This window comes from Lepisosteus platostomus, chromosome 7 (genome assembly GCF_059453375.1).
Source record: "Lepisosteus platostomus isolate fLepPlt1 chromosome 7, fLepPlt1.hap1, whole genome shotgun sequence".
NCBI classification, from domain to species: domain Eukaryota; kingdom Metazoa; phylum Chordata; class Actinopteri; order Semionotiformes; family Lepisosteidae; genus Lepisosteus; species Lepisosteus platostomus.
This window is the reverse complement of record NC_142617.1, coordinates 54514731-54528143: the sequence shown is the minus strand read 5'-3', so window position 1 is coordinate 54528143 and position 13413 is coordinate 54514731. Positions and strand designations below refer to the sequence as shown.

Sequence of the window (13413 nt, the reverse complement as noted above, 5' to 3'; positions counted from 1 at the left end):
TTATACTGGTAAATCTTGTGACCATTTGACGATCCACAATTCCTCTTCTTTCACGTTTTTCACAAAGCCACTATTAACTGACCGCTAGGTTTTATGAGACAGGTGACACATCTCATAAACTAAGGATTGAGAAATAAGGAACTGCTATCCATATAAATTTCCCCCACATTACGTGTGGGTGAACTTTATGAACCCTGTGGGACACAATGAAAAGTAAAATATCACACTACCAGAGACAATAGCTTCACCCATCCCGTAAAACACAGTGATCAGATGTTAAACCCACTTTAGAAATCCTAAAAGGTTGAACTCTGAATGCCCCTTTCCTTCAAAGGAAAACACAGTCCTGGGTGGTAGAGGCAGGAAAAAATGTCTTTCAATTCAGAAATGCCTTAAAATTGCTGTTTTTAGGTAGATTTTAAAATACTGGGTATTTCAAAAAAGAAAATGTATTGTAAAACTGTAAGAGTTTAAAAAAATTAGGCATTTGGAAATAACTTCAATAAAGCATCCAGCAATATCCAGATTCTTATAAAACAATATCCCTAGCAACAGCTATTGTGCTACAAGAAATCAGTGCAGTGCAGCAAAACACAATCTGTTTCTAGTGATCTGGGCACAAGAACAAAGTTGTGGTGCATGGATGTGTGCAAGGTGTAATTGTCCTTATTATTTAAAACATTTTGGAGCTTTGAAGTTTTCTGTTTTCACTTAGCATTCAGGTCATTCATTTATTGCAAAATGCAAAGCCTTTTCTACCTCAATGACACCTGAAGCAAAGGCAGGAAGGTTGTGGCTTCTCCTCAAAAGAAACTCCAATTTCCTACTGTATATGATTTCATGAGAGAGAATATTTAGATAAATCCAGCCTTCCTTTAAGGTTTTATATATTCTCATTCAAATACTTTTTAGTGTAAAGATAGGTACACATGCCACTACTTTACTACGGTGAAAAATACTTTCTTCCAGCACATTAACATGGATGGCAATGATTCCAGTCTCACACTCATCCCATTTTCATACCTGACAGATCATATTAAAACAAGCAAGACTACTGGCACACGACGACTGAGGATGACTTGGTTTAGCCATCTGCAAAGAAGGCCTTAAAAAGCATGGGCACAGAAAATGAACCACCCTCTCACTGTGCCAGAGGCTGTATATAACAAGCTGTGGCTCTGTAGCACAGTTTCAGGCTCAGTTCGAAACTCCATCACGAATACTAAGAAATACATTATACAACAAATTAAGGAAAGAATAACCAGCACATTAACAGGTGGCCACACTTTAAAAACAAACGATTTTGAAAAACATGCAAGAAACAGTTCCAGATCCCCTTTAGCTTAAACAACTGAATGTATACCAAAGCACCCCAGGTGATTTTGCTGACTCTGCACAACATTGCAAGTGTAAAGGCTATCTATAATTTATATGGGACAAGTAACAGAGTTATTTACTACTTAAACAAGCCTTTAAATTGTAAGATTTAAAGCAGCCAGCTCTCTGCAAAACGGAATTCGCGGGTGTGCTCACTCTTAAAACTGTTTTTCCTTTCAACACAGCAGTCCGTACAATCAAACTGACTGCAAATGAATTCTCCATATCAGGCACACTGCTCTGCATCTAGGGCTTGAAAGTGTTTTTTCAAACATGGGACACATGCCAAATAGAAGGGAGTCCTTTTCAGAGACTCATAAGCAAACATACCACCTTTTGAACCACCCCTAAAACTACTTTGTGTTTTATTTTTAATTTGTCTGTAACAAATAGTGGTGTAAACAAAAGCTCACAACACTGACATTATAGTTTAAACAGATTCACAAGGCAAATAGGCATGAACGATGATGAATGGACTTGCAAGTAGGCCTATATTTTAGGTAATGATAAACAGAGTCCATAGTGAACAGCAACCATATCAAAATCACCACTCAGCTGAGTTTTTTTTTCTGCTGCTTCTTTTTAAATACAGACATTGCCTAGCAACAAAAGTATGCAACTAAGAAGCATTCCAACTGACTTATTAAACAGTTAATACATAGCGTAAACTTTAAGGAAAAGCAAAAACAAAGAGTCCTGTATGTAAACAGTCGAAAAGCCTATCTTTTTGTAGCCAACATTTAAATTTGAAAAATGCTGCAGTCTCAATACCCTGTAGAAAATAGGTTTGGTTTATGGGCTGTTGTAGAAGGCTTGTAGAGCAAAATCAAAACACTGTAAGGCATGCTGAGAAATGATAAAACACACTTATATTGTAAGAACACTTCTTAAAAATGGCCAGTGAAACATTTCTTTTTGTTTTTTCTGTAGAAGTAGTCCATAACACCAATATCCCTTTGTATTATTTGAGTATATTGTATGGCAATACTGGAAATATACCTGTTTTCTATAGCACTACACATTACTACCTGGCAGTAGAAATTGCTTATTTCATAGGATATAGTCTACAACTACAATTTTATCCAAAGGCCATTTTGAGAATTTCAGTGATAAAGACATTTAAAATTATTATACAGCTTGTAAAAATATGAGATAGGAATTACATGGCCTATGTTTGCTAACAATGGATTTAAGTGTATTTATGTAATTTTTATATATACCAGCCAGTGCTACTCTGAGGGACATTTTCTTCTGTTCAGTTGATCACATAGTAAAAGTGAATATTTTTTCAGATGTTTTTCCATTAGAAAAGGCAATGTTTCTTGCTGTGCATTTTCTGTTCCAAATGCCCACTCAATTTTGAATAAACAACAGTTGTTTATGCCCGTATGCCCTGCACAGCGAGTATGAGGGCCTGTAAACTCCACAGTGCCCAACATGAGTTAATGCCGACAAGAGGACAGCGTGCTTTTTGTTGTCACACGCCACAAGTCACAGGAGGCATTGTTTTGCTGAAAGCAACACAAAATTACCTTTCCTTCCCCATAAATTTGGAGTTACTTACAATGGTCTGAAACACCTCTGCACACGTCTCGGAGCAGACGCAAAAGCTTAACTTTGTAGTTAAGTTTGGAGTTAATTTTTGAAGAAATCAGACTATTTTCAATTGAAAGGAAAGGCAAAAAAACACAAATGATACACAACAGTAACTCTAATTTGAGGAATTAAAAAAAAATCTTCAGGTGGCAATTCAAACAATTTGCTGTAAAGACCAATAGTTGAAAAGACTGGACACAGTTTTAATTCACTTGCTCTACTCAACTCCTTGTCCAATTGAAAATAAGGTATTAGATGTGTATCACACACTCAGGAACATTAAAAGCATTAAAGATTGTATGGAGGAAAACAAATGTAAATGTTTTATATAATTTTTCACTTTAAAAAATAATGAAAAATTTTATTATAAACATCTGTATCATCTGTGTATAGATTTCTTATATAATTGCCTATCAAGACACACCTAATAGGAAAGTGAAATAATTCACAGCTCCAGTACAATTTAAAGATCATACAGCATCACATACAAGTCTCTTATAGTACACTAATAACAAATGTTATGTATGTGGAAAAAAAACGTATGGAGCACTTCCTCATGAGTGTCCATTGTTACAGTAAAAAAAAGAGAGCTATACCGTACAGAATTTGCGCTACAGAATTAATGTAAGAATGCCTAAGGCACTAAAGGAGTTGAGACAGAGGCAAAGAAATATTGCATTCAAGGCTAAATCCATTATTGCAATGACAAATACATAAAATGACATTGGAATTTGATTCTGATTAGCAACAAAAGCAGAGCTAAATGTGGCAGGACCTCTTGACAAAGGTTTGAGGAAGCAATGAATGACTCACTGCAAACAGAACCAGAACACCATTGTTTAGAAAGTGGCGAGCTAGAAGACAGTGTATTGTTTTTAATCCCCATCTACTCCAAAGGGACAGCACCAATGAAGTATAATTAACTAAAAGTGACACTAAGTACACATAAATGACAGCTGTGACAGAAAAAGTCTTATATCATAATATCTGTGTGGTATGAACAGTAATATGTTTTACTCTACTATAAAATGTATCAACATGGTTCCAGATAATAACCAAATATTTAACAGGTCAATGTTCTAAGTCATTTTAATCTACTTTCTTAATTCTAAGCATTGGGCAACTCTTTAACTGTTTTAATATGGACTATTTATAGCTCTGAATGAGTCATGGTAAAAAATTCTCTCCTAGCTAAACTATAGATGGTATTGAACTCTTTTCAATGCCATCTTAATAATTTCCCTTCACTTCCCTTTTCATGAAAACACCGTAATTCCTCTATTTCCACAGTATAGACCTATATATTTTAATGTTCCCATAACATTTGCAAAAAGTCCTACCTATCCTCAGGAAGATCTTATTGATTTGTTAACTTATTGATAAGTGAACAGATCTCATTTGCACAGAGATTCTTATTAGAATTACAATGATCAAATATCAACTTTACTCAAGTAACACAAAAGGAGGCTGAGGAGGAAACTTGATAGACTACAGCAATACAGCCGAAATCCTGGTCCTGGAGGGCTGGATTTCAAGCTCTCATTAAAGCAGCAGCAGAGCTGGGAGAAGAAGCTAGACTGGTCCAAATAAGACAGAAACTGACTGATTTACTCTGTTAAGAAGTACACTAGAATTAAAACCTACTGATTCAAAGGCACCCCATGAACATTTTCGGACATCTCTGACTATACTTACACAAATCAAGCCTTTAAAATATGGGAGAAGCTTTGCAAGAGTATATACGTGGTAATACTTTGGCTACAGAATTCTGCCAGCGTGTCAGTCAGCTCCGTCACAACATCCTTTGAAGATTCTTTTAATCAAAATACATAGAGAGGTGCACCTATAAAAAATTGAGGTCAGAAGAAGAAAATATGTGGTTTAAAAATAAATCCTCTCTGGTAATTGAAATGCAGTCTGTCTGTGTATGTCAATGCTGTCATTGCGAAAATGGAAACAGATAAAGTCTTTGTTTCAGATGTCAGCCTTTTCTTTTTTAAACATTCATCTGCTGTAGCTTGCATCATCAGAATACAAGAGATCCAAAAGTATTCACTGAATCTGAAATTTCTGGACGAGATAGCAAGATGGAAAAAGGCGTGCTAATGGCTGCTACGCCTCTGTCACTATTAATAAACGAAGAACTGTGTATCTACAGCGATGCAGTGTGTTCAATTTGTGTCAAATGTCGCATTGTTTTTTTAGAGGAAGTAATTTGATGTAGTCTGTGTTGTTTCTTCCACACATTAATCAGCCTTGAGCTCACTTTATTCCAACCCTCTGTAACCTTAGGGTTCCACCTGTTCCACAGCTTTGAGCACATAGATGTGGCAGGTTAAAGGTCATGGTATCACATGACTGTCTTAGAATTTAGCGCTCAATGTCAGTTACCAATACAACTTTTAAAAAACGTAGGGAAAATCTACTAATGACAACGATACATTTATGAAACTTCAATGCCAGTCCTAATGCTTGATATTTGAGATCTAAACCCAAATTAACACAGTCAAACTAAAGGAAACCAACATTTAAGCAAAATATCATTAACATAACAACAAAGACAATTTTATGTGTTCAAATAGGGTATACACATTTTTTTTAAAGTATCCTTCACTTTTATGTATGGAAAAAGAAAATCCTTATTGTTCTTTAAACTCTTGGCTTATCAGAAAAGATGCAAAGTCTACAATGTAAGCTACAGTTAATATTTAGACAGTGACGGCAATATCAGTAAATTAAAATTATGCTAATGTCCACAGGAGGGAACTAAAAATTACAAAGCTTTTAAATGCCAATGCAGAATCAGAAAACCAACAGCTGCCAAGTGAATCTCTTTGACACTGAAAAAACAAACTGGCACAACAACTACAACATGTTACAGATATGTCTCTGACCAAGTATGTGAAACGAGACCAAAAGCAGGTTAAATCTCACTCCAGGCTTCACACCAGGACGTTGGCAGTGAGGACTGATGGCCTAGATGGCAAAATCTGGCTCCAGGCCTTGAGAACAGTGACTGCCAGAGTCAGCAACACAAAAGGGTTTATTTGCAACTTAGACTGAGCAGTGTGAATGATAACAGCAGAGTGGAGCAATGGTTAGGGCTCTGGACTGTTAGGGCAGTGGGTTCAAACCTGTGGTGAGACTGTTATTGTATCGTTGAGCACGGTACTTCACTCAGATTTCTCCAGTTAATCCCCTGCTGTACAAAGGGACACTCTCCAGATTATCACCGTACATGAGAATTCCCAATTTACTTTCCTGACTAAATCATAATAATGATTTGATATAGCTTCTCAAAACATTTTACAGAATGACAACAATACACAAGATATGCACAATGAGAATACACAACGAGAGGAGATAGCAGATGGAGAAACTGAATTCAGCAGGAGCAGAGGGGTAAATAACAGAACCAGTTAATTAAAAGCCCTTCTAAAGAAGTTTTAAAGTCTAGATTTGCAGGAGTTTAGGAAAGGTGACTCTGATGTCCATTGAGATAGAGTTCCAGAACTTTGGGACATAACAGGAGAAGGCCCTGACACCCACAGAGTGTAGATGGACTTGGGGGACAAACAGGAGAATTAGAAGAGCGAAGGTTGCGAGGTGGGGAGTAAAATGATAGTAGATAGCAAATAAAATATTAAACACTGACACACTGAAAGTTGATTAAATCATGGTTGTGAAGGAAAAAAAACTATACAAGTTTACAATGTCAGCATTTAAACATTTTTTGGCATTGTTTTTTTAAAGCACTTCTTATAATGTTCTTTACTACACACGACATCTGGCAATGTCTGAATTCCCAACCACCGTTTGTTCAACCTGCATTAGAAATAGGCTATGTATTATTATTGCCTATTATACAGTATATTATGTTGTCTACTAAAAGTTTCACCACCGTAGGCTGCATCGTTGTGAGTTATTGAGAAACCCTCAATAATACAATAACACAATATAATATAATACAAACATTCTAGATTAACGTAATGCCCACACACATCATCATAGTCGAGCAAACATCAAACATCATTAGAAATTTAATCTTCTATCCTTCTGAAGGTTCTTAGTCAGTATTGTTATAATCTCATTATAACAATGCGATTATTACATGACTCGTTACAAAACAAGGCAAAACATTCAATTCCCAAATGTTTTTAAAGAGATACTGTATAACATATTACTGTAAGATAAATCAAGGCTAACCGTCACAACCACTTGTCTTAGTGCATTTCAGACAAAATGACACTTTTTTTAAAATCACTCAACACAGGTCGTCGCGCAGTCGTCATTACTCTTTGAACAAGTTATTTTTTATATGGCATCGCGCAAAATGTGTTGTTTTATTACACTGACAAGCCAGTTTGAATAATAACGCTGCTCCGAGTGTTTATGCTCTAGGGTCTCGCCTCCCAGGACTCGGTACTGCGTTCTTTTCATTTGCGACCACAAAGTACACAACTTTGTAAAGTATCCAGGCAGCTTTTACAGTGCAGATGTCTCTTAAAACACGTATTTTCAGCACGACACTTTCCATAGAGGGTAAAAAGGCAGTTAAGTGTTTGTAAACAAATAATGGAATGTAACCTCTAGCGCGGACCGTCTCTTAAGTAAAAGAAACAGCGGATAACATTTAGAATGACAACCGTCACAAAACAAAACATTGTTTTCTTTTGTTTTTTAATGGCAGGTCCGCTTGATTCAGAAAGAAACAAACGGCCAGGACAAAAATGTTGCTATGCTCATGAAAGATACGAAGCTCTTTCAATACAGACAGCGCAAACTCCCTCGCTTGTGTAACGTCCTGGTAGAAACTTTCCCTGTGCGAAAAGAAATGAGACTTGCACTGCCAGTTGGAAGATTATGTTATACTTTTATTTCTTACCTTTGGCGATTTCTTCCTCCAAGGTTTTAGCCGTCTTCAACAATAATAATCCCGCACCTACGCAACTGTCGTTCAGCACAATTGCAGATTATGCTGTGATTTAAGCAACAATAATAATAATCACGCGTAGTCGATGCCTTCTTCCGAACAGCCACACTCACTCCCTACTGCCTGAACACAGCCGCAGCTCCTCCGGCTCCACGCACGGCGCGCACACACGCAGGGGAGGGCGGTGACGCGCCTGAGACGAGAGTGAACGCTAGCACAGCGGTTACGCGCCTGCTGTAGAAGTGTCGTCCGGAATTCAAGTAGGCAATTTTGTTCCTGAGAAAAGACAGGGTGCGCGCTTCAGCAACAAGACTGAGCAGCTTACTCATACTACCCCATGTGAAAAAACACCACATATATATGTATATTTAAATCCTATAGTTTTTACTTGTGTCAATTGGTTCATGATTCATTGTTGATGCTGAATAAGTACTCTGGACTGAATTTGAATATCTGAAACAAAAATGTATTCGTCATTTTCTCCGTTCAAGGTTAAATTGACTTAGGTTTAGTTGGTGTTAGGTGTTTCTTTCCATCCATGACTCTGAATTTAACAATAATATATTTTTTTGTTACAAGATGGCAAAAATGGTATACTCATTTCTAAATAAAGTCTTACCATTTCACTGTAAGATCCTAACATGTTTGTATACACATTGTATGTGTAAAATAATTCGTATTTACATAGTGTCCAGCAACCACTTGGGTGACACATGGCAGCTATTGCACACCAACAGTCTCAATACAAGAGAAATCATGTAGACTTGTGAAGAAATGCTTTACTTTACTTCAAGACCAAGTAATCCAGTATTGGGGACATTGCTTGGAAATTCTGGACTAGAGGTAACACAGCCACCATCACCTCCAGTCCACCAATATCACATACAACCTGGTCTCCCATCAACATTTTAGATCTGGTGTTTGGTAGAACTATAAAATATTGCTGTCACCAGGATGCATGCTGAGTCAGTAATGCATTGTGCTGTGTTTGCATCAGATGTTCCACTTTGCATTTAGACCACAAAGTTCCAATTTTGTCTTTTCTGACCACAAAATCTTTTTTTCCGCATGTTTGCAGTATCACCTAAATGCTTTAGTGACTGTGTGGTACCTTAAGGTAATTTTATGCACCTGAATTAATATTTTCAACAGGAATGAGTTTGAATACTTTTCAATACTTTTTCTGGTTTCCTTTCATATTAACAAATCTGTTTACTTCTTTTTTGTTTCTTGCTTTGAATGTGTGGAGTAGTTTGTGCAGTAATATTAACTGGTATTTCAAAGTGTCATGACTGTAAGCTTTAAAGCTACAAAATGTGAAAACTTGTCAAGGGTCTGAATACTTTTCTTAGTCACCATACATGAATTGCCAGCTAACGTCTACAATTAAAATATAATGATGGAATTTATTAAATAGCAACTTGAAAATCATTCTGCTGCTATAGTTAAGAACAATATGAATATTGATGTAAATACAAACAGCAGATTGTCTTTGTATGAAAAAAGTACAACAATACATTTCAGTTTTTTCTTCATTTTGCTTTTGTTACGCATCATGAGAAACCAATGCCTACCTAAATATTGCCATTAAAGTTTACTTTACATTTGTACAGTTGTGCTAAGAAATGATGTAAGGAAACAGCATTTTAAACAAAAAGATCTTTAAACTTCTATAAAGAATTAATGTACCTTTATGACTTCAGTGAGACAGACGATGCTTATTTAGGTAAGACCAAAAGGATTTGAGTTTACCGTATTTAATGATTTACCTTTGACATCAATAGTATAGAGTACTACAATAAGCCTCCGAAATAAGGGGGTTAGGGTGAGAAGTTAAAGTTACAGTTATACTCGGTAGCTGTTATTTTGTGTTCTGAGATATTATAATCATGGACCTCTGACTGATAATGCTATCAAAAAGCATATGTTTATGTGGGTCTAGTTTTAATAAATGATCCATTTCCTTTACAAACAGACTAGGACACATAACATTTTTTTAAGAACTAGATATCAACAATATAAAAACTGTTCTTAAAAGCTTTCTTGCCTATAAGAACTGGTATTACAACGTGCAAAGGATGGTTTCCTCTGTAGAAAAGATTAAACTCATTGCTATGTAGTATTAAGAATTCAACCTCATGCTCCATTGGACTGCAAATTATGTTGGTAAGGTTGCTGCAAATATCATAATGTGATAAGAGATTTCTGGTTAATGTGTTGTGAGAGTAAAAGGGGTGGCAGGTGAAGGGCGAGTGATTGTCAGAGTGTGTCCCAACATATTAGGTATACCATTTGCAACTAAAAATGAAGGTCTTTACCTCTTACCATTGAAAATTAAACTTGTGAGTCATTTTCCATTAATATAAGCTAACATCAATGACATTTACAAAGCAGGGCCTTTCTAATGATACCCACTTGTTAAAGGAAGACAGATGCTTCAAAATTAACAAAGTAGAAGGCATCTTCTCAGCAAATCTAATCAAGTCCTCATATCAAGCATTCTTATGCGCCGTATATAGCCATAGCCCTTAGTTTGGAATGTTATGCTGAAGGCTGCAGTGAATCTTTCTACAACGGAGTTACAGTAGTGTATTGGTGTCTGAAAGGTTGGTAAACAGTGTCTGTTGGAAACCAGCATGAGAAATTGCCCTGGTTTCCAGGTTCTACAAGGTCGTTAATGGTGTCAGGAGGTGAGCTGATCTCATCAGCTCCCTGTGTGACTCATGATTTTTTACACATTCCTCACATATTTTTGTCCCCCAATCATCCTGCCTACTGTATACACAGGCCAAGGTTTTATGCTGAGGGTGAAAGATCAAGGCGTAGAGACCCTGAAAGAAATGCGCCGTTTCCTTTTTCTTTGACGAAAATGTTCTCTCATTTGATCATTTGAATGAGCAAATGGAAACCAGTCCATATAGTTTTTATGGAGATGTCAGAACCATTATTTCCTTGCACACCAACAAATACAGCCATATAAATATAACATGCTCTTTCCTGTATTTTGTATAATGTTTGCTTATATCACATTTGCATGTCCAATATACAGTAGGTGTTGCAATCATTTTGTTTTGTTTTTAAACTGTAATCCACGTTGAGATGGAAGACTTATATGATTAATAAGTAAAGCCACAAGGTTCAAACAACAAATATTCTGCAGTCTTCAGTAATTATTAGGGTGTAAGGAGTATGCATTTTAATGTACTGTAATCATTTACCACATTTGTATCTTACCACTAGAAGGAGTATTTTTTTTCCAATAAAAGAAAATATTGAACACTAATTTTGCCTAAGCTAAAATGTTGCCTACAGCCATCTGAGTTACTTCACTTTAAAGAGGATGCATTTCAGTGAATGTGTGTTTTTAAATGTAACTGAGGTTTTGGACACCGAACAACCAGAATGATACGGCTGTGCCTGTGAGATGAGTGCGCTTTTATCCGAATAATAGACCATGGGATAAGATAGGACTAAGCTAATGCTCAATAAAAAGAAAAAAAGCTTTTGTGAGGCAAATAAGGCAGAAATGAAACGGGTGCAGAAGCAGCTAAAAATACAAATTAAGCAAGGTAAAAATGATAATAGGAGGAAACGTGAGAGTAAGCTGCAGAATAACAATGTTAAAGAAGTCTGGGATGAAATGAAACTTATTACTGGCTATGGTACAGTAGGGAGGATGTCTTTCTACCTGGATGGTAACATAGGGCAGGCAAATTAACGAGATACTAGTTTTGTTAACAGATTTGACTCACCAGCCGCTATTGTTTCTACCAGCACGACCTTCATAGCTGCTGAAGAAGTTGTAGGCTCTGTTTTTGTGGTTAGATCATACCAGGTGAGGAAGGAGCTGAGGCGCATCAAGCCAAATAAGACAGGTTCACCTGATGGCATTAGTTCCAAAGTAATGATAACTTGTGCAAATCAATTGTTGTTCTCTGCAGTTTTTGTTCAATTTATCACTAACACTTGACAAAGTACCAGTGCTTTTAGAGAACGTCTTGTATTGACCGGTTCCTAAGAACTCCTTCTCTACGGTTCTGAATAATTTAAGCCCAGTGGCCCTCACCACCTACATCATTAAGATATTCAGACAGATTATCCTAGCACATCCAAAACAACAACGGACTGAGCATCTGGATCCTTTGCAGTTTGCATACCAGGACAGTATTGGGGTCCTATTTATGTTGCACAGGGTATACCCCCACTTGGAGGAGGCTGGGAGCTCAGTGAGAATTATTATTTTTTACTTCTCAACTGCCTTCAATACTATTTGTATTGCATCATTTATAGTGGGAAATGCATGGCACCCTCTCCACACGGTGATCTTGGACCAAAAAGCCTTTTCATTAGTTTTTTAGCTCCCTGATGCTCCACAGAGAGGTTTAGGAGATCCTTTTAACCTATGAATATCCATGCACTGAATAGCTCCAAAGCCTTTTAAGACTTTTTATCTTGGACTTTTACTGTTTTTTTACTGTTCTAGTTTTAAGAATAGTGCACTCTGTGGCATGATAAAATGTGTGAATGTACTGCTTTATATGTCTTTTATGGAATAATTGTCATATCTGTGTAGTGTTTTTATATTTTTTATTGTATGTCTGTGAGCTGTGTTGGCAACTTAACCCCCCAAGGGATTAATTATAATATTGTATTGTTTAATCAAATTAATAAAAAAATATACAGCATAAAGTATACATTAATGAAATTATAAATTAAAATAACGTAGCCACAATGAAATGCAACAATATGGACATTAAGTGTTTGATGAAGGTTCTCATCGTTATTGGATATCTTTGTCTCATATATGCAGTCCGTAAGCTACTACACCTCAAGACCATATTCAGAGGAAGTATAAAGGAGAATATACAACAAAAAATATGCACATCTATTTTCTGTTTTAAAGCTTGAGAAAAATCCTTGCTGACAGTAGCTGTATAGAATACAGAAACTGGGACACATCATTTAAAACGTGAATAGACCCGAGTGGTTGATTTATTTTCTGCAGAGATTTTTGTAAAAGAGACCATTTTTCTTTCCATGAAAACGAAAAATGGAAGATACTTATTCCAGCTGAAGACAAGCACCTAGATTAGATAAAATTGGTTATGATGTTGATGAATTTCAAAGGAGAGGTAAAAATCTTTTCTTTCATAAAGAAAATCTGAGTATCTGAAATTGTTTTCAGGTTATTGCTGCAGTGAAAGTATGGCTTTCACAATGAGGGACTGAAGGGAAAACACTTTGATTTGAACTGTCTGTGCTCTAACTCAGCACATTCAATTCTTGAAAGAAACCTGAAGGCATTATAAGCATCTTAAAATACTCCTACTCATTCAAATATTCCATCCTATGGATGGATTTAATCACAGTCAGTAGCCTGATGAGTGGTAATTATATGGCAGCTAGATTTTATCTTTTTACTTGAGCTGCAATTCCAGACCTGGTCAATAATGTGGGATAAAGTCCAGAAAGTTAGGCACATCATTACTTTGAAAAAACATCAGCTA

At 36.3% G+C, this 13413-nt stretch overlaps 1 protein-coding gene across 2 annotated transcripts in view; it reads right to left on the bottom strand.

The window, feature by feature from the left end:
* Window positions 1-8101, bottom strand: part of peak1 (pseudopodium-enriched atypical kinase 1) — a 124499-nt gene extending 116398 nt beyond the window's left edge. For both annotated transcript variants that reach the window (XM_088641282.1, XM_088641281.1), the window contains exon 1: window positions 7859-8101. The gene's annotated coding sequence lies outside the window, so the exon portion shown is untranslated. The remainder of the gene's footprint in view (window positions 1-7858) is intronic.
* Window positions 8102-13413: the final 5312 nt, after the last annotated feature.